Here is a 22,251-nt window from a genome sequence, read left to right as displayed (position 1 = left end):
TGGAAATCAGGGTCCCAGAGTCTGGAGAAAGAGATGAGAGGCACACAGTTTACGTTGCTTGAGGTCCAGTGTAAAGTTTCCACAGTCAGTGATGGTTTGGGGTGCCATGTCATCTGCTGGTGGTCCACTATGTTTTCTGAGGTCCAAGGTCAATGCAGCCGTATACCAGGAAGTTTTAGAGCACTTCATGCTTCCTTGCTGCTGACCAACTTTATGGAGATGCAGATTTCATTTTTCAACAGGAACTTGGCACCTGCACACAGTGCCAAAGCTACCAGTACCTGGTTTAAGGACCATGGTATCCCTGTTCTTAATTAGCCAGCAAACTCACCTGACCTTAACCCCATAGAAAATCTATGGGGTATTGTGAAGAGGAAGATGCGATATGCCAGACCTAACAATGCAGAAGAGCTGAAGGCCACTATCAGAGCAACCTGGGCTCTCATAACACCTGAGCAGTGCCACAGACTGATCGACTCCATGCCACGCCGCATTGCTGCAGTAATTCAGGCAAAAGGAGCCCCAACTAAGTATTGAGTGCTGTACATGCTCATACTTTTCATGTTCATACTTTTCAGTTGGCCAAGATTTCTAAAAATCCTTTCTTTGTATTGGTCTTAAGTAATGTTCTAATTTTCTGAGATACTGAATTTGGGATTTTCCTTAGTTGTCAGTTATAATCATCAAAATTAAAAGAAATAAACATTTGAAATATATCAGTCTGTGTGTAATGAATGAATATAATATACAAGTTTCACTTTTTGAATGGAATTAGTGAAATAAATCGACTTTTTGATGATATTCTAATTATATGACCAGCACCTGTAATAACTCTTTAATATATAGTAGTCAACATTTGAAGTGGATCAAAACCTTTCATCAAAGTTGTCCTAAAACCTTCTTCTTAGGACAACTTAGTTCTTAAGACAACTTTGAACTTTTTTGATCCACTTCAATTGTTGACTACTGTATATTTTTTTTCCAGATACTCTATCTAGAAATTACCATCTAATTACCATCAATTACCATCACAAACATATTGGCTAGTGCTGAGAAGAGAATCAGGCAGTAAAAATGTTTGCAGCTTCATGTTTCCTGGAGGTTCATGCTTGTTTAACAACTTGGTTGTAATTGTTGAGACTCGATATCAGATCAAACAATTTTTGTAAGCATCATTCACTCTTTCAACCTCTGAACTGATATTAATATATAAATCTGTCAAAACATTCTAACTCTTTTGTGTGCAAATGATATAAATGTATATACATTTGGATATAAATGTAGAGAAAATTTGTAAAGAAATAATCTGTAAAAAAAGTCTTGTCAATATGTCATTCACCTGCTGTTCATTTTCTTTCATTTTGTTTGTCATGGATTATTAATTAATAATATTTAGTTAATAATATTAACTGTTTACCACTTATTGTATTGTACTACTTGGTATTTGGAGAGGGAGAGATGATTATTTTCTGTACATTAGACATCAACATTGTGATCATAATTTACTCAAGACTTTTTGAAAGTGGCCACTAGGTGTCGCTATGTTTCCAAACTGTTTAGTGTTTTGCCCTAATGCTTGGTCAGTTTTTGGCCATGTATTGCTGGCATATTTTTGCTATATTGTGGTGAGTACTGAGTTTTCTTGTTTGTAGCCTATGTACTATAAAACTGTGATAGTTGTAAGTATAATTTTTTTGCTAAAATAAAGTCATTTTTGTCTTTCGAAGACCTGAAGTCTGTAGTAGGCCTACATGCTGTTATTTCATCTAGACTTGACTATTGTAATGTACTTTACCTGGATGTTTCACAGTCCCTACTGTCACTCATCCAACTTTCCAGAATGCTGCTCCTTATGACTGGTACTAAGAAAAGGGAAATTATTTTGTCAGTGGCCTCTCTTCACTGGGTTCCAGTCTGAAGGGGTGAATTGAGCCTCCTATCCCCTCCAAATAGGGAATCATAGTTTTCTTAAATCTATTGCGCCTTCTCTGGTATTAAAGGTCCCGTTTTTCGTGTTTTTTTGAAGCTTTGATTGTGTTTATTATGTGCAATATAACATGTGTTCATGTTTCGCGTGTAAAAAAACACAGTATTTTTCACATAATTTACTTATCTGTATACCGCTGTTTCCACTGTCATAAAAACGGGCTGATGACTTCCTTGTTCTATGAAGTCCCTCCTTCAGAAATACGTAACGAGTTCTGATTGTGCCAGCGGTTCCTGTGTTGTGATTCGACAGCAGTTTAGCGCATCTTGCCCGGAAAGGTCACGCCTCTTACCATAACGTGGAGATGCACGCGCTCAGTGTTATTGTAAACATGTCTTAATTTTACCCTATCAATTTGAGCCGGAATCAGACCCGGTGATTGGACTGCGGGATGAAAATAACAGCGTTTCGACGACATGGCGACAAACACACTCTACAAACGCAACTCTTGTGTATTCCTGTGGGCGGAGGTTAGTCAAAAAACTGTTTTAGTGACGTCATTAAAGAAGGAAGTAGAGGGATGTAGTCCAAACTGGCCGTTCGATGTAGGCGACTTCTGTTAAATAAAATATCTCGCTTGGCATTGAACTTTGAGCTTTAAAATTTTACAGATTTTATTTATACTCTAACAACAACATTACACACTAACTAAAGTTTGAAACATGGGATCACGAAGAACGGGACCTTTAATGTTACAAGCAATGTCTGTATTCAGTATCAGAGAAGTGACTGAGGGTCTGACCCAGAGCCATAGAGAGACAGAGTTGCGACAACGGAAGTTCAAAACGCTTGATCGTCACGTGATTCGTGTAGCCTTCAGATAGTTCCAGGAAGTGCTTCGGCGGCAGTTCAAAAAGATAGGGTTAGAGAGACAGAACCGTGATTTTTGGTAATTTGTAGTCAATAAATGCATCGGTTTACAATATTTATGTAATACACCGACATGTGAATGTAGCATGTGTTTGTAGTTACAGCAATGTTGTTTTTAAAAGATAAAAACCTGCTAATATTTGCAGGATTAGTGTTGTCAACCAGCCTTGCTAACATATTTCTGGCTAACATTACCTTGTTTAAAGATCGCGTTGCAGTTGTTTTGAAGTATTTTTATGTTTTTAAACTTGTATGTTAGTTAAGGGCAATCAAGTCATGTTCACTATGGTTTCACAGGGACAGGAGACATGCAGGTGACAGGTGATTGTCTTAAAAAGCCCATTGCAAATAAGTGAAATGTAAAATTTAATTAAGTAAAATTTAATTAATCTTAATGTAAACAATTCTTATGCACCCCATTCACTTATTATATATACATCCATACACAATATATTCAATTCTAAAATAAAACATTATACACACATTGTCTTTTGCACTGATTTAGTGCAATGGATTTATACATTTATAATAAACTGCATGTCAAGCATTTTGTCTGTCCTTTCCTACATGTTCTTGTAGTCTCCCCGCTATGGTTTGCAGTGTTGCATGAGGATGATCCAGTCACTCAGAGAAAGCAGTATGAATGCATGGTTTCCCCACTGACACGGAAAGGAGAAAGTTATGTTCAAGTCAGCAGGAGCAATCTAAACAGAACTAAAGATTGTGCGCCAAGTTGTGTGTTAATCATATATAGGTGTATCTGCCTTTTTTCACAAAAACCAACACTGGGAACTTTTATGTTTATTAAAGGTTTATTAAAAATAAGGAGCAAGGAAAAGCTTGCAAAATCCAAGGAGCAGAGACTGGCAGTGACAGCATCATTGCATGGAGTCTTCAGGATCTGAATCCCCTTTGTGCTTGTATTGAAAGCAAGATAAAAGGAAACAAAATGGGAGAAATTAAATACAGTAGTAGTATATAATATACAGTTTTGGTATTTAGTATGATTTCCCATTTAGCCTAGTGTATATATATATATATATATATATATATATATATATATATATATATATATAATTTTTTTTTTTTTTTTGCTGCTTTTAAGCATTGTTTTTTTTAATCTCACTTATAAACTTCCCTCTCCCCATCAATCCAAAAATCAGCTGAGCTGACACATAATAGACAGACAACAGAATCACAATACATTCTCGAATATAAATTCTAAAATAAGGATTTTTTTTCTTTATTCCCAGGTGAAAAAAATACTATAGTAATTTATAGTAAATACCATAGTGTTTTTGAACCATACTATAGTAAAGTACTTGAATTAATTTGTTGTGGTAATTCTATAGTTGCTGTGATAATAGAACAACTATAGTAATATAAACAAATTACGTTACCCAATACTGTACGTTACCCAATACTGTAAGTTTTCTACAACTATATGGTATATTATAGGCCTACTACAATATACACTACAGTATACTGTAGTAAGAAACTAAAGTATACTACAGTATTTATTACAGTTTATCAGTTCACTATATTGCAGTATGCTGTAGCATTCATTAACAATGTGTTGTAAATACTATAATATAGTATACTACAATTTACTATAGTATGGTTCAAAAACACTATACTAGTATTTTTTCACCTGGGTTGTACATTTAATAAGGAATAAGGATATTCTCATTTTACCACTTTCACCCACCACAAGCCCCAAAGTTATATTTAACCCCGTTTAGAAGCATTTTTCTCTAATTACACAACGATGAATAAAGCTGTTTTAAACTATTGTCTAATCTACTATCTGATAACATCCCCTGAAACTATTTATTTAGTGAGCAATATCAGCTAGCATGCTTTAATACGCAAGTTAATTTGATTCAGATGTACTGATACTATAAAATCTTATAATTTAAACGGCTTACCTTTTAAAAGTACATCACAAACGGTCTGTTCTGCTGTAACTCTACGGCGCGGCTGCTACTTCCGGGAACTATTGAGAGGCTCCACGAGCCGCCATTGCTGTAAAAAACCGTTCCATTGGAGTCTATGGAGTTGTCGCAACTCTCTCTCTCTATGGCTCTGGTCTGACCCATGTCAGGAATGCAGTGACAGTGTTTGTGATTCATTCAGCCCAGCATCCAGAGAATAAATATGAACTTGAATTAAATGAATTAATTCGATCATGCAATCAAATTAATCAAGAGATCTAGAGTTTGATGTTTTGCTTTTATTTATTTCTTTTTATTTTGATGTTCAGCTGTGCATTAAATTCAATAATACTCAACATGTCTAACAGATCTGCATATATGCATATATTTTTGCCATTTGTAACTCTTTAGGTTTTACAGCAGCATATATTACCAAATGTGACAATGAATCAATAGTGGAAGTTTAGCACACGTTTGCTCTGTGTGAATGTGTTGTTCTGTTCCAGTGATGATGTGCTGTCATACAGTGTTGAAGGGAAAGGATATCTCCCTTGTTCTGTCTATGGTGTGTTTGCAAGGGTTGTTTAGGAGCCACCCGGATGAGAAGTGCCCTTGTGGGATTTCTAACTCACCTTTGACCCTTGAGCTGCTTACGAATGAGAACTTTCACAGATATTGTCTTTAAATAATCACATTTGCGTAAAGAACCAAACACCATGTTCGGATGTTGCTGGAATTATCTTTACTGTTAATCAGATAATCAGAACCTGTAGAAATGTCATCAATTTATCTTCCATATCAATTATTATTAATATTTTGTGTGTTCTGCGAGTGTTAGGGTTATGTCAACACAACAACGATATATTAAAATGGAAAAGATTCTCCTTTGTACATTCTCAAAATAATCCCTGTTCACAAGGATCTGTGAAAAGGATTAAAAATGCTGTATTATTTATGCAGGCAGTTGTTGGCGATGTCACTTTGTAAAGAAACACTACACGCCTATAGACTGAACACGTAATACGCATGCGCATATGCATGACGTTTTCACAAATTAGTATTTTTGTAGTTTACACAGAGATGATGTATCTTTTTCAAAAACTTGCACTTGCACCGGTATCAACCATTTTAAAGCCACCAAAATGCAGCTGTCATGTAAATGAACGGCCAAAACTCATAAAAAGTTTTACATTTTTAGTTGAAAAGGGTGTTGTGTTAGTTAGTTCAAGGCTGGATCCTCTTACTTTTTTTTTTTTTTACTACGGCCTTTGGAAGTCTGGAGAACAGTCTTCAGTAAACGTTGTCAATGGAACTTCAAATTTTAGGTTTTTTACATGGGCATACATGGCTTGACTCCTCAATATATCTCTGATCTTCTCTCCTATAATCATATATACACTCTTCTACACTTACAGTTGACTGTTTCCTGGTCACGCCTCAACTTGACAGGAGGCCAAACTTTTTCAGTAACTGCTCTATACCTTTGGAATAATTTGCCTCTGTATATTAAGTCTCTCACTACATGGTTTTAAATCACTTCTTGAAACTATGCAGTTGTAGTTATATTACTATTATTGAACATTGTGATTGTGTTTATATTTAGTTTTACCCTCAGTGTTGTCCGTTTTAACTTTGATGTTGTAGAGCACTTTGGCCAACAGCTGTTATTTTTAAATGTGCTTTATAAATAAATGTGACTGACTGATTATTTATTATTATTATTATTATTATCTACTGAGAGACATGATTCTGTACTGATTCTGCTGTTCTGACCTTTAGTCATTCATGCAGTAATGACAGTGAGAGCAGATTAGGGCCTAAACCAGGATGTGTGCAGCTCCATCACCCAATGGAAACATTTTTGGTTTTGGCTGATACTTATTTTTCTAACCTCTTCACTATGACACCAGTGTCTGATGAACATGTGATTCTGGCAGAGAACCAGCAGCACACACTTAGACCATTATAATAAATCTGACCTCGATACTACCACAATAATCACCTGATGTGGAAACAGAATGGTTCAAAATGAATTTGAGTATTTGCAAATTGTTTAGTTAAATTTGTTTAACTTCTGTTTATTAAAAAAGTATGCTATCATGAACTGAAAAGATACAGAGTTTAAAGCCATGCAGCAGCTTAAAGAAAGAAGAGGAAGTGACATCAGAATGTGTGAGAGTTCACAGCCATCGGTCTAAACTGGTTTCAGAGATAACAATCACAACCCACACGCTGTGGTCAAACCCACCAGTTTGGTCAAACGAACAGTTCTCACACTCTGTACTAACATGTTTCCAAACCTCAACATAGTGCTCAAAACTAAAATACTACAACTAGCACACAATAATGAAAAAAACTTTAAAAAAGACCATTAGGGCTGAGAAAAAAAAAGAACCAATAAATGAACACAACTACTTTAGTTACAATACACAATTAATCAGGCAAATACTTGAAGCTCCTTATAATACTCAAATATTTTAGTAATGTGAATGTGTTTGTTACATGTGTTTTGAGATGATTGAGTGAGAACTGCACACAAGTGGAGAGTGGAGAGTTCTCACGCCTGATATAAATATATTGTTATTATTAGCAAAGGACTGTGTAACATTGCCCTGTTTTTTTGTTTGTTTGTTTGTTTGTTTTTGGCCAAAACGTATAAAGTCTTCCATTTTTAGTTGAAAATGGTGTTGTATAAACAGTCCCTAAACTGCTCAAGAAAAATAAATTTAACAACAGACACATACATTCTGCGTACGTTTACATGACAACGATGTAGTAAAATGGAAACATTTTCCTTGTGTTTTTCTTGTACAGATTGATAAAGTCAAAACAATTCCCTGTTCACACGGATCCGGGGAAATAATAAAAAAATGCAGTATTATTCATGCCAGGCCAGTAGTAGTGATGTCACTTTTGTAAAGAAATGAGTCTATAGACTGAACACACAATGCGAATGTCATCGCCATTTTCACAAATTCACATATAGTTACAAGTTACACTAGTTACACTGAGGCAGTAACAGTATAATTTTCAAAAAACTTGCACGTTGAAACCAGTTTTCAAAAGTTTACATTTTCAGGCCCCCCAAAACATTTTAAGTATTTAGTCGAAAATGGTGCCTGTGTAAACGGCCTCTTACTCCCTGGCCACAAAACAGGAGAAAAACAGAATACATCAAAAATGGCACCCACCTCCCTACAGCTTCCAAAATCAAGGAAGAATTCTCTGCTTTTATGCTGCCCCACTCCTGGTTGGTAACCAGACACGGCTGAAGGACACTCAGATACCTGTCAGAGAGAATGAGTAAGAGGAGCCAAAAATGAATAGAAAAAAAACAGGGAAAAACACACCACAGCACACCAAAACACTGTTCTTTAACAAGAATGATACACTGTGACAAAGTCAATAACTCGCACATAATAATAATAAAAGAATGTGTCTCTGGATGTAACATCACTCAAGCATCACTTCAAAGCATCATCAGTTGCACTCAACATTTGCCCTTATGTTGTTAAAGTCTGGTTATTTAAGAAATACATAATAAATAATAATGAATCATGATTCCCTCAAATTAATGTGACAGATGTGAAGGGGAGGAGAACTTGTATGTGTGTCAGGTTTTTTGACAAGAAAGGCTGTTGCATATGATACATCCTGCTGTTGCATCCTCGCTCATAGCTCTTCTGGAAGCTTCCTCACTCCTTGTTCCTCGCCTCCTCATGGTGCAATTAGAGAACTGAGATCTCCTTCAAGATGTCTTTCTTTGATCGTATCCAGGTCTCACATGGCTGGAGGATGGAGGAGTGAGGAAATGAGGAAGCATCGATTTGAGTAGGATATTGAGAAGCAGCTCGAGTGTTTCTTTTCTTCTATGGCTGTAATTATTGGTTGTTCTCAGTTAAGTCTACTCTCCATTGTGAATTTATTTTTCAGTTTTTGAGTTAACTGTATTTTGGTATTATTTTAATAAACCTTCTGCATTTGGATCCAACCCTCCCTCATCTCTGAGTTCGCTTCATGACAGGATGATCTTTTCAGAGTTTTCAGTTTGGTGTGAAGTACTAACTAGAAAACAAGTGCAAAACAAAAATGGTAAAAGCAATGATGGTGACTGTAAAATAATAATAACTTTCAATTTTATTCAGTTTTTGGAGAAACTCCACAAAAAAAAAAGTGACCTTTATATGTTAATTTTAAGCCCATAGAATTCTTTTTTTTCTGTTGCTGTCATTTATTTCAGTGCACCATGGAAAATTGCAGTCATGAGTTTCAGTGGCCCCTCACTGTCAGAACAAACCAAACTTAGAAGATTAGATGGGCGTACTCCTCTCAAAATTGCATTAATATCTTCACATATTTATAGACACTTCTTTATCACTCATCAGTATAGTGTCAGCACTAAACAGTCAGTTCATCAGATCAGAGGAAGTTAACAACCACAGGAGGGGCTGATGATGTTTTAAGAAATAGCTGTATAAAGAAAAGAAATACTGAGAGAAAATGGCTGATCAGTGTCTCATGTGTCTGCTGGGACTGATCATTCTCTGTCCACTTCTGACAGGTAAAGAAATCTTTATATGATCTATAAGATATTATACAAGTATAATGTATAATGTGAACAACCATCTGTTAAAAAATAATCGATTTACTTTGGTACAGAGATTAGCAAAGAGTTAGATTGAGAGTACATGGTTTTATCTTGCTGAAATTTTGTGTCAGTATATGTTGAAAATTACTTTAGTTTTTCATAATCAAGAAACTATTTTCTGTATGTCATTAAATATTAAATAATTAACTATATTATTTTGCTGTTTCATATTAATATGTAGGTACCAGTGAAGCAGAAGTAAATCATGTGTTCAGGACTTCTGGTGAAAATGTCCATCTGCCCTGTAATAATTCTCTTTCTGACTGTACATCAACTACATGGATCTATAATAACAGACATTCAGAGACTGTTGAACTGATTGCTGGAGGGATAAAGAGGAATGACATAGAGAGACATGAGAGACTGAGTCTGGGGTCTGACTGCTCTCTGAACATCAAGAAAGTCACACAAGAAGATTATGGGCTTTACACCTGCCGACAATATGTGAATGGACAAAATCAAGGAACTGATGCACCTGTTTATCTGCATTTTCTTCATGGTTAGTGTTTCTGTAAATTATTTGATAATTAATTAATGTTCATTATAAATTGCATATATGATTATATGTTCAATAAAAAAAAAAAATCTCAAAAAAACTCTTAACTCTCTCGTCTGAAAAGCCTGAATCTGACATTTGATTTCTGTCTTATTTTCTGTTTCAGTCTCTTCATCATCCTCACAGACTGAGATCAGACCAGGCAGCTCTGTGACTCTCTACTGTCAGTTGTATTCATATGATAGATGACCCTTGTAATACTTTGGTCCGTTCAGAGGGAACTTCAGCTGGTTCTGGGTGAATCAGGCTGGTGTGAATCTGGCGACAGACTCCAGATATCAGATATCATTCTCCTCAACACACTGTTACAGCACTCTGACTACAACACTCCTGAATGAAGATCTCAACAGAGAGTGGAGATGTCAGGTTACTCAGAGAAACCAACTGAAGACCTCAGCCACATATACTGTCAAGTATTCAGGTAAAAAAAAAAAAAAAAAAAAATCAGTAACGCTTTAGATTACAGCCCGGAAAGTACTGCGTAATTACAATGAATTTACAGCGTAACTTTTTATAATTATAGTGTACCTAAGTAAGTACGTGTAAGTATAAGGGAACAATATGTAAAGTCTTGGAAATAGTGAAACCAGGAAAATAACAAATTATTTATACTGTAAGTATGTAGAACTATGGGGTACTTATACTGTTATGATAGACAACAATCTTACGTTTGGGAGCAATTTAGTGAGAAAAAGCACTGATTAAGTTGTTTCAAGGCAAGTAGAAAGAACTATTGCAATCTTTTTTAATACATGGGGAAATATAATTTAGTTTCATGTAGTTACAGGGTAAGTATGACATTGTGGGCCGTAAATTAAAGTGGTGCTTGTTACACTCTTGTTTCATGTAGTTACAGGGTAAGTATGACATTGCGGGCCGTAAATTAAAGTGGTGCTTGTTACACTCTTGTTTCATGTAGTTACAGGGTAAGTAATTAAAAAAACGCAAACAATCTGATATCACTGACTCTGAAACCTTTATTTGAAACTTTAAAAATAACTTTAACTTAACTTAACTTTAACTTTAACCCTTTGAGCGGTACGGTCCCACATATGGGATTTTTATTTCAGTGCCTCTGGGCGTACGGTCCCACATATGGGATTTCGAACGTTCAGCGACGTCACATAACTGCCAGATTCAAACTGCGCTTTCGCGCTCTGGCTGTGAGACGGACGCGCTCAGCTCTTGTCATATATTGCAGCTATGCAGTGTTTTCAGCCACATAACGTTTCTTTTAAGGTTTCAGACGTGTTTTCAGCCACATAACGTTTCTTTTAAGGTTTCAGACATTTAAATACGCATAAGCACCATTAAAACAATATATTTATTGTTTATAAAATACACACTGATGTCAGACATCAGTGGAAGGAGCAATAACAATCCATTCGTTTACAATTTGCCGACATTTATTCATATCAGATAAACATAATAGGCCCAAGTAACTACAAAGTTTACTCTATTATTCTTCCAGTTCACCAGCCACTTACTTGCATATATTTTGGGAGAAAATGATGAATTCACCTGCTGTAAATCCGACTGACAGGACTCTGCGAACTGGGGGGGAAACTAAGATGGCGGCGCCCATCTCGCATTATAGATCAAGATAAAGATCATTTATAAAGGCTTTTAAACGACAAAACACACTCACTTACACATATTTGAGGATCGGAATATCAGATAGTTGATAACATGGTAAGCAAGTTTGTGAATATTTTAAATAAACAAGGAAAAACAAAATAATAGCGATCCACCTGTCATACAGTGTTATTGTGGCTGAGCTCAGCGCTCGTGACACGCATGACGCGTCGCTATGGAAACATTAAAGGCAAACGTTCTAAAATAACGGTCGCCTTAAAAAAACTCACTCTGGGGGGACAGTAAGAATATTTTAAACTCACGCTCGAAAGGGTTAAACACAATATGCTTCGTCGAACACAAAGTCGACTCTCATGCAGGCGCTGGTGACAGATGGTCAGAAGCGAAAAGATGAATAGCCTAAACCGTGAGAAAATTTTTGGGTGTACTGTATTTTCTTATAATACAGAATAATGGGATTCCTTCTTAAGATTCATCAGTTGAGAAACAAGAGGAGGGGGAAGCCAAGCGAGAAACAACAACAACCAAAAACGGACAAAACTTGTTACTTTCTGTCAGGACTTTAGAATTTGAAATGAAAAGTTGATTTTAAAAAATGAATAAATGAATAAATAAGTGTTGTAGACCTGTTTTTAATGAGGTAGTTTTTCAAATAAAGGTTTCCAAGTGATATCAGATTGTTTGTGTTCTTTTAATTACTTACCCTGTAACTACATGAAACAAGAGTGTAACAAGCACCACTTTAATTTACGGCCCGCAATGTCATACTTACCCTGTAACTACATGAAACTAAATTATATTTCCCCATGTATTAAAAAAGATTGCAATAGTTCTTTTTACTTGCCTTGAAACAACTTAATCAGTGCTTTTTCTCGCTAAATTGCTCCCAAACGTAAGATTGTTGTCTATAATAACAGTATAAGTACCCCTTAGTTCTAAAATACTTACAATAAATAATTTATTATTTTCCTGGTTGTTACCCCTTTGTTCCCAATTGTTCCCCTATACTTACACGTACTTACTGTATAGGTACACTATAATTATCGAAAGCTGTAAATTTGTTGTAATTATGCAGTGCTTTACTGGCTGTATAAAGCGTTACCAAAAAATCAATTTCAGAAGACTCTCTGATAAAGATACATGACTTGATGATTAATAATGTCATTCATTCAGGACAAATTGAAGGTTTATGGGCTTCTTTGTTTTACTCTCATGAATGAGGCATAAACTGCTTCATGTGGTTATAGTAACACCTCTCTTCTCAGTTGCACTGTAAATACTGATGATTAAACACAAACTGCATGTCATGTGATGTAATGATCGAGTTTCAAAATATGTTAATGTCCTGCATCTGAACATTCATCTTCTGCAGATCCAGTCGATTCAACAAAACTGATTACAGTCAGCAGATCAAACTCTGAGAAGAAATCAAGCCGAACTACAGCAGCAGCTCCGACACAACCAGGTACATGATCACTGTCGCACATCATCTGTCTCTCACCACTTTAGTGGTTTGCACTGGCTTTCACAAACTTTTTCTCATCACACTTTATCTATAAAACAACTTTTTAGTCAGATTTGTCAATGGGATAGAGTCCTGGGGCCTCATGTATAAAACTTTATATAGATTACATCCTTAAAGTCTGCATATGCACAAACGTTTTCAGATTTGTAAAACTATACGTACACCAGAACCTGTGCAAAATTTCCCTTAGAAATCCTAATCAGTGGAGTACATGCATCCCCACCCCAGAATTTTTTTCAGAGAAGAATTATTCTCACTTAGGCCTATTCCTATTGGCAAAAAAATAATAATAAAAAAAATAATAAAAAAATAAATAGGCTATTTTTAAAAAAACATAACAATTAATGCAGTTTAAAATAGAATGTTGAGATATTTTTACTGGAAACTGAACAGATTATTTTTGCAGTGTAGCAGTTCTCTAACATCAGTGCCTTACACAAAACATTTAAAAAATAAACCGTGTGGTGCAGCTCTCACGTTTCCTTCAAAAGTGTTTGGAAGACTGCGGGAGGTGTTATCACTTAGGCTAGTGTCTATCTGCACAGGAAACTGCACACCTGCGTGCGGTGCAACAGAAGTTGCACAGTACTGTGTCATTGGACCTATGGACCGGTCGACCAGCCAAAGAGTCTGTGAGTGTCGGTCATTATACAGCCTATATGTTGCTAAGCCATTAGTCAGAGTCAAGTGTGCATCGCTGTGAAAATATTTTCTGTCCTGCTATTTAGAATACAATTCAATGCAGAACTATCACATTTGATCAAACATTTTAAAAAGTGTTAAAAAGCAGCGCATCCACTACAAATATCTATATTTAAATTCATAAATATTTTTAACTTCTGGAAAATTATTTGATGTAGGCAAATTTGAGTGATTAACTCCACTAATAAGAGTGACATATTTTATAGTAAATGTGTATCAAATGGAAAAACAGAGATAAGAATAATTTTGTTTAGCCTACTTCATTGACTTCGCTCACACCAGTTACCGAGTCACGAGTGTGTACACATGGTCTAGAATGTGCAGACGGTACGCACACATATTTACTCCATTTATTTTTTAAAAATATCGAAATTGCATGGAAAATTTGTAGGGGTATGGTTGAATGGTTGTAACACTTTTTTCTTCAGCATCTGTAACTCACTGAATTTTTTAAATATAGAATGCTTAAACCTTTATACAACATACACATATTTGTTTACTACAAAAGGCACCAATTCAAACCTGTGCAAGAATATCGAAGTCCTGTTGAGTTGACTTCAATACATTGTGTGCCTTTGCTACAATCTACTCCACTGCCGGGGTGCAACACATAATGGTGCAAGTTGTAACAATTAAACAAAAGAAGCAAAAACAGAGGCCACATTATGCAATATGCTTCAAAAATATGTTTATTGAAACAACCCATAATAACAATTCCAATATTGTAATTTTTTTTTTTTTTTTTTTTAAAGAAACTGTTAGTTGTATAAGGGGATGAGGTTACACTTTTTTTAATACACTGTAATTATACATTAAGTACTGAGTATTAAGTAATTACATGTACTTAATCAGAACAGTCTATCATAACAGTATAAGTACCTCTTAGTTCTAAAATACTTACAATAAATAATTTGTTATTTTCCTGGTTGTTACCCCTTTGCTCCCAATTGTTCCCCTATACTTACACGTACTTACTGTATAGGTACACTATAATTATCGAAAGCTGTACATTCGTTGTAATTATGCAGTAGTTTCCAGGCTGTAATCTAAAGCGTTACCAAAAAATCAATTTCAGAAGACTCTCTGATAAAGATACATGACATGATGATTAATAATGTCATTCATTCAGGACAAATTGAAGGTTTATGGGCTTCTTTGTTTTACTCTCATAAATGAGGCATAAACTGTTTCATGTGGTTATAGTAGCACCTCTCTTCTCAGTTGCACTGTAAATACTGATGATTAAACACAAACTGCATGTTGTGTCATGTAGAGTTTCAAAATATGTTAATGTCCTGCATCTGAACATTCATCTTCTGCAGCTCCAGTCGATTCAACAAAACTGATTCCAATCACCAGATCAAAGTCTGAGAAGAAATCAAGCCGAACTACAGCAGCAGCTCCGACACAACCAGGTACATGATCACTGTCGCACATCATCTGTCTCTCACCACTTTAGTGGTTTGCACTGGCTTTCACAAACTTTTTCTCATCACACTTTATCTATAAAACAACTTTTTAGTCAGATTTGTCAATGGGATAGAGTCCTGGGGCCTCATGTATAAAACTTTACATAGATTACATCCTTAAAGTCTGCATATGCACAAACGTTTTCAGATTTGTAAAACTATACGTACACAAGAACCTGCGCAAAATTTCCCTTAGAAATCCTAATCAGTGGAGTACATGCATCCCCACCCCAGAATTTTTTCAGAGAAGAATTATTCTCACTTAGGCCTATTCCTATTGGCAAAAAAATAATAATAATAAAAAATAATAAAATAGGCTATTTAAAAAAAAAAAAAAAAAAATCATGCAGTTTAAAATAGAATGTTGAGATATTTTTACTGGAAACTAAACAGATTATTTTTGCAGTGTAGCAGTTCTCTAACATCAGTGCCTTACACAAAACATTTTAAAAAATAAACCGTGTGGTGCAGCTCTCACGTTTCCTTCAAAAAGTGTTTGGAAGACTGCGGGAGGTGTTATCACTTAGGCTAGTGTCTATCTGCACAGGAAACTGCACACCTTGCACGCGGTGCAACAGAAGTTGCACAGTACTGTGTCATTGGACCTATGGACCGGTCAACCAGCCAAAGAGTCAGTGAGTGTCGGTCATTATACAGCCTATATGTTGCTAAGCCATTAGTCAGAGTCAAGTGTGCATCGCTGTGAAAATATTTTCTGTCCTGCTATTTAGAATACAATTCAATGCAGAACTATCACATTTGATCAAACATTTTAAAAAGTGTTAAAAAGCAGCGCATCCACTACAAATATCTATATTTAAATTCATAAATATTTTTAACTTCTGGAAAATTATTTAATGTAGGCAAATTTGAGTGATTAACTCCACTAATAAGAGTGACATATTTTATAGTAAATGTGTATCAAATGGAAAAACAGAGATAAGAATAATTTTGTTTAGCCTACTTCATTGACTTCGCTCACACCAGTTACCGAGTCACGAGTGTGTACACATGGTCTAGAATGTGCAGACAGTACGCACACATATTTACTCCATTTATTTTTAAAAAATATCGAAATTGCATGGAAAATTGTGTAGGGGTACGGTTGAATGGTTGTAACACTTTTTTCTTCAGCATCTGTAACTTAATGAATTTTTTGAGCTATAGAATGCTTAAACCTTTATACAACATACACATATTTGTTTACTACAAAAGGCACCAATTCAAACCTGTGCAAGAATATCGAAGTCCTGCTGAGTTGACTTCAATACATTGTGTGCCTTTGTTACAATCTCTGAGATGGCAACATACAGCCTGATCATCAACTGTGAGTGTTAAACATTTAAACAAAGATGATTTGAGCTCAAACCTGATGAAATATAGACATAACTTCAGTGCTCAGTTTGTTCCTTCTAACAGTGAGTCTCTTGTGTTTGTTCTAGATGGACCAGATGATGTTTCTATTAAGGGTCTGGATGTGGTGAATTCAGGGGCTTCCTGTGTCTCTGTCTTGCTCTGCAAATTCTGTACCTTCTGCCTCATTCAGATGGACGTTTAATGGAACAGACACCAATGTGACCACAGACACATTCACCATAGATAAGACTGACTTCACACACAGTGGATATTACGACTGCACTGCCTGGAATAACGCCACAAACAGAAGCGCCTCACAAAGACATGTTTTACTAGTTAAAGGTAAAAAGATAAAACTAACGTGTTCTCAATTTGTGATAACCAATGCTTTGACCTTAACGCTGCCTACACGTGCTATCGGTGCTATTCCTTCTTCCCACTTCTGAAGTATTGATTACGAGCTCCTCGCATTCGTGTGCTTTGATGTCAGAAAGAACAGGAGTCATGGAGGACACCAGGTTATTATTTTGTTTTAATTTTATTTTATTTTGACTGACTGTAAGAACTAGTGCTGGAAAAGCACTTACAGGAAAAACTGCACTACAAGTGTTCGTTGAGCGTGTTGCTAAAACAAATAGTTACAATGGTAACAGTATAAATCTAAATAAATGGGAGCTGGGTAGGTCAAATTTTTCTTGAAGTTGACTGAAGGATGCAAAATTGTTTGTATATAGTTGGCCAACTGTAGCTAGGCCATGTTCCCTCTAAATATTGAAGGCCCCATCCATCAAGGAAGGTGGGAATGACACATTGCAAAAAAATCTCTTTAAGATCTTTAAGGTCTAATGTGAGACAAAACTGATACCAAAGACAATGTTTAAAGGGGTCATGAACTGCATTTTTATTATTATTTCATGGTGTTTCTTAAGGTGAATTTATAATGTTAGTATGATTTATGGTCCAGAAAAAAATGCGAGAATATGTCTGGAGAACATGAGAAAAACAAAGAATATTCCTTTCAGAAGGATACAAATGACGGAATGCATCACATATACCTTACTTTTGCATAAATGTATATATAACAGAGGCACATTTTGATAGAGTTATGATCATTTTAGAAGATCTATCAAGAATGGGGGACATAATGCAGTTAAAAATCCCCAGCCAAGATGATTGGGTGCGAATGGATATTAGGAATACAGGACAAAAAAAGAGGAGATAAAAGTAGGATCATCATAATTAGGAGCATAAACATTTGAGTCAAGGTGGTCAAGAAAAGTGTTCCTGGTACAATAATGCATTTTCCTTTATGAGCTACAATATCAGAGACTACAAATGGAACAGATTTGTGCACAGCCTCTAGATTTAAAGTGAAATATGTAATGATCCCTTTTTAATCTGAAGTGGTCTGCAGAACAAACATGCTTTTCTTACAAAAAAAAAAAAAAAGTCTTCACATGATTTCAGACTTAGTTGTGCTGAACAGGAATATTGACAGCCTTAAGATCCAGCTAATATATCTCAGAGACTTTGCCATGTGAGTGTATTTAATGAATAAGACATATAAAAGAAAAGGTGTTAAAAAAAAAAAAAAAAAAAAAAGATGACATCCAAACAAAACCAAAAATGCTCATAGAAACAGTGAAGAATGAATGAACTTAGAAATAAACTCGACTTTGTAACAGCAGCATGGACATTCCCTCCCATTCCTCCAAGCCATCACTATACCTTGACGGACCACCCTGGGTTAAACACCCAACATGCAAGTCACTTTAAACAAAACTCCAATGTGACTACAGATCATGTTCTAGGTCGTGGTACAGCCAAAATATGAAACTGAAATTTTACATATGTGAAAATCATACTCCCCCTGGTAAACCCATTTTTTTTTAAGTTACTATCAAATGCTATCAGATATTGATAATTCTGCATGCACTGTACATAAAAGGTTGTATGTTTTAGATGTTTTCAATACACATTTTCTACATTTCAATGTTTATTATGTATGATCCACAGATCACGTTGATGGCAGTATGGCTGTTGGATCAATATTCAGAGGTATGAAAATACTTTGCATGTTTATTTTATGCTGATAATTATAAACTGCTGAAAATCTCAGTGAATTTGTAAATAATTGCTCATTGTTTTATATCCTTGATTTCATCTATAAAGTCATTTACAGTTTCAGTGATTAATTCTCTCTATTCTCTCTATCATCTGTCCACACGTTTCCTGTAGTGATTATAATTATTGTTGAGACTGCAGTGTTTGTTGCTCCTACTGTGATTCTTCTTCAGATCATCTGTGCAAGAAGAGCTGGTGAGTTTTGAGCGACACAGAATCTGATGATTCACATTGATCTGTAACAATCTTTAAACATAGTAAAAGCATGGTAAAAGCATGGTAAAAAAAAGGGTCAGAACATTGTATTTAATTATTTTGTAGGAAGGAAAGACCACCCAGAGGAAATGGAGATGCATACTACAGTATTAGAATAAACACACTCTGCAAATAAAAGGCAAGATTTATCTTCATGTTTGTGAATATTATAATTTTCCAGTGCTCCATATTATATAGACTGCTTTGAATATGATGTTTATCATTTAATTTCTTGATTTATCAAATGATGCATTGATATTTGTTTTCTCTCTGTCTTGTATTACATTTAATACAGCTTGTTAAATGGAAAATTACTGCTTATGCTGTTATTTGTTTTGGGAAGCACTTCTGAAACTAAGGAAGTGAGGCAAGGGCGCAGATGTTTTGTCTAGATAGCTTGGAGTTCAAAAGGGCATGTTTAGACTGTTTTTTTATTATTCTGATCCATATATGGTAACATGTTTTATGATTGGTTTGAAGTAACAAGGAACAATAAGAGGGGTATATAAGAGCAGCACTGTGTGAGGGTGTTCCTCTCTGTATAACTCTGTATCTGCATTGAACAACCTTCTTGCAAGAATAAAATCAACGTAGACATTTCCTGAGTGTTTGTTTCATTACATTCTCACCACCAAAGGTGAAGAGAATGTAAAGAATTTTTTCACCACCAACACCAGTTTGGAAGTTTTCCACTGACACTGTACCTGGATTGAAGCCTTTATAGAGAGCAGAGTGGTGCAGGTATAACATCACTTTGTAGGCCAAAATGCGGAAGTGAGTTAGCATTTTAGCACTTCCGGTTCCATCGCCCCAAAGTCATTATTATTATTATTTTTTTTTAATGGGATTTTGGTCAAATGGCTGAAATAAGGTCTGTGATGACAGTTTCACATTTTATTCTACGACATAAAATGCATAAGTATTACCCCACTTTTGATTTTTTTTTTTTTTAAGCTGTTATGTGTCTTGAAAAAGGCAATTGCTAACAAGTGGTTAAATGGGACTACACAGGCAGTCAGGGATATTAAACATCATCACACTAAAAAGGTAAACTCAGTTTGCTTTTACAGCCTCATTATGCTCATAATTGTACTTTTATAAACTATTCTAACTCAAACGTGCTGGGAAAATGTTTTTAGATAAAAACCGAAAGAGTTGTCAGAAGTGATGGTGACATTGAAGTCAAGCGACCGTAGTGTAGTTTGTTTATAGCTTACCTTTAGCTTTTTACTTCTGGCAACTGCATTTAGGCTTCAAACTTCATAAAAGTTATGTTCATCTGTGAAAATGATCTTGATGGACAAAACGTGTAAGTATTTTAAACCTTTGTTGATCACAGAGCTTGTTTTTTGCGATAATCCAAAAGCCTATGGAAAATCACATTGGGTTTTTGTCGAGGGTACCAGTGTGATGCTAACTTCCGATTGGCCTACAAAGTGAAGTTATTAAAGAATATACGTTATTATCATAGACTGTAAAAAAAAAACAGGTTTATTATACCTGCACCAGACTCTGGTGCCCCCTGGAGACACTTTTAAGTATGATACTACAGGATCTTTCAGGGTTAAACTCTCAGGAACTACAGCACGGATACAGGCAGAAACATTAAATGATAGTTGTTGAATGAGATGTTACTGAGAGATAGCCCTTCATTCAGACGTCTTTTTTTTTTTTTTTTTTTTTTAGATTATTTCACCATAACTGTGCTATTTTTGGTTTATATTTTAAAGAAATTTGAGGTTAAAGTTTTAAAATGTTCTGTTAATTTACATTAATAAAATGTTTGATGTTCAAAATGCAACGGATCGAATATCTCGTAAAATTTGAATATTTTATATACTAATTTCCAATTAGTTATATCTTTGTTGTGCGAATGATCGTGACAATTATGTATTTAAAATACATTCAGTTTATTAATACTACAGGTGCTGGTCATATAATTAGAATATCATCAAAAAGTTAATTTATTTCACTAATTCCATTCAAAAAGTGAAACTTGTATATTATATTCATTCATTACACACAGACTGAAATGTTTATTTCTTTTAATTTTGATGATTATAACTAACAACTAAGGAAAATCCCAAATTCAGTATGTCAGAAAATTTGAATATTGTGAAAAGGTTCAATATTGAAGACACCTGGTGCCACACTCTAATCAGCTAATTAACTCAAAACACCTGCAAAGGCCTTTAAATGGTCTCTCAGTCTAGTTCTGTAGGCTACACAATCATGGGGAAGACTGCTGACTTGTTGTCCAAAAGACGACCATTGACACCTTGCACAAGGAGGGCAAAACACAAAAGGTCTTTGCAAAAGAGGCTGGCTGTTCACAGAGCTTTGCGTCCTAAGCATATTAATAGAGAGGCGAAGGGAAGGAAAAGATGTGGTAGAAAAAAGTGTACAAGCAATAGGGATAACCGCACCCTGGTGAGGACTGTGAAACAAAACCCATTCAAAAATGTGGGTGAGATTCACAAAGAGTGGAGTGCAGCTGGAGTCAGTGATTCAAGAACCACTACGCACAGACGTATACAAGACATGGGTTTCAGCTGTCGCATTCCTTGTGTCAAGCCACTCTTGAACAACAGACAAGCGTCAGAAGCGTCTCGCCTGGGCTAAAGACAAAAAGGACTGGACTGCTGCTGAGTGGTCCAAAGTTATGTTCACTGATGAAAGTAAATTTTGCATTTCCTTTGGAAATCAGGGTCCCAGAGTCTGGAGAAAGAGATGAGAGGCACACAGTTTACGTTGCTTCGAGGTCCAGTGTAAAGTTTCCACAGTCAGTGATGGTTTGGGGTGCCATGTCATCTGCTGGTGGTCCACTATGTTTTCTGAGGTCCAAGGTCAACGCAGCCGTATACCAGGAAGTTTTAGAGCACTTCATGCTTCCTGCTGCTGACCAACTTTATGGAGATGCAGATTTCATTTTTCAACAGGAATTGGCACCTGCACACAGTGCCAAAGCTACCAGTACCTGGTTTAAGGACCATGGTATCCCTGTTCTTAATTAGCCAGCAAACTCACCTGACCTTAACCCCATAGAAAATCTATGGGGTATTGTGAAGAGGAAGATGCGATATGCCAGACCCAACAATGCAGAAGAGCTGAAGGCCACTATCAGAGCAACCTGGGCTTTCATAACACCTGAGCAGTGCCACAGACTGATTGACTCCATGCCACTCCTCATTGCTGCAGTAATTCAGGCAAAAGGAGCCCCAACTAAGTA

At 35.7% G+C, this 22,251-nt stretch overlaps 1 long non-coding RNA gene across 1 annotated transcript; it reads left to right on the top strand.

The window, feature by feature from the left end:
- Window positions 1-16,588: 16,588 nt before the first annotated feature.
- LOC125242929 lies at window positions 16,589-19,622 on the top strand. Its single transcript, XR_007178941.1, has 5 exons — window positions 16,589-16,614; window positions 16,730-16,985; window positions 18,660-18,701; window positions 18,882-18,962; window positions 19,089-19,622. It is a non-coding gene; the product is annotated as an uncharacterized LOC125242929 (long non-coding RNA).
- The last annotated feature ends 2,629 nt before the right edge of the window (window positions 19,623-22,251 follow it).

This window comes from Megalobrama amblycephala, linkage group LG13, assembly GCF_018812025.1.
Source record: "Megalobrama amblycephala isolate DHTTF-2021 linkage group LG13, ASM1881202v1, whole genome shotgun sequence".
NCBI lineage: Eukaryota > Metazoa > Chordata > Actinopteri > Cypriniformes > Xenocyprididae > Megalobrama > Megalobrama amblycephala.
Note: the sequence above shows the minus strand (reverse complement) of the source record. Positions and strands in the feature narration are given on the sequence as shown.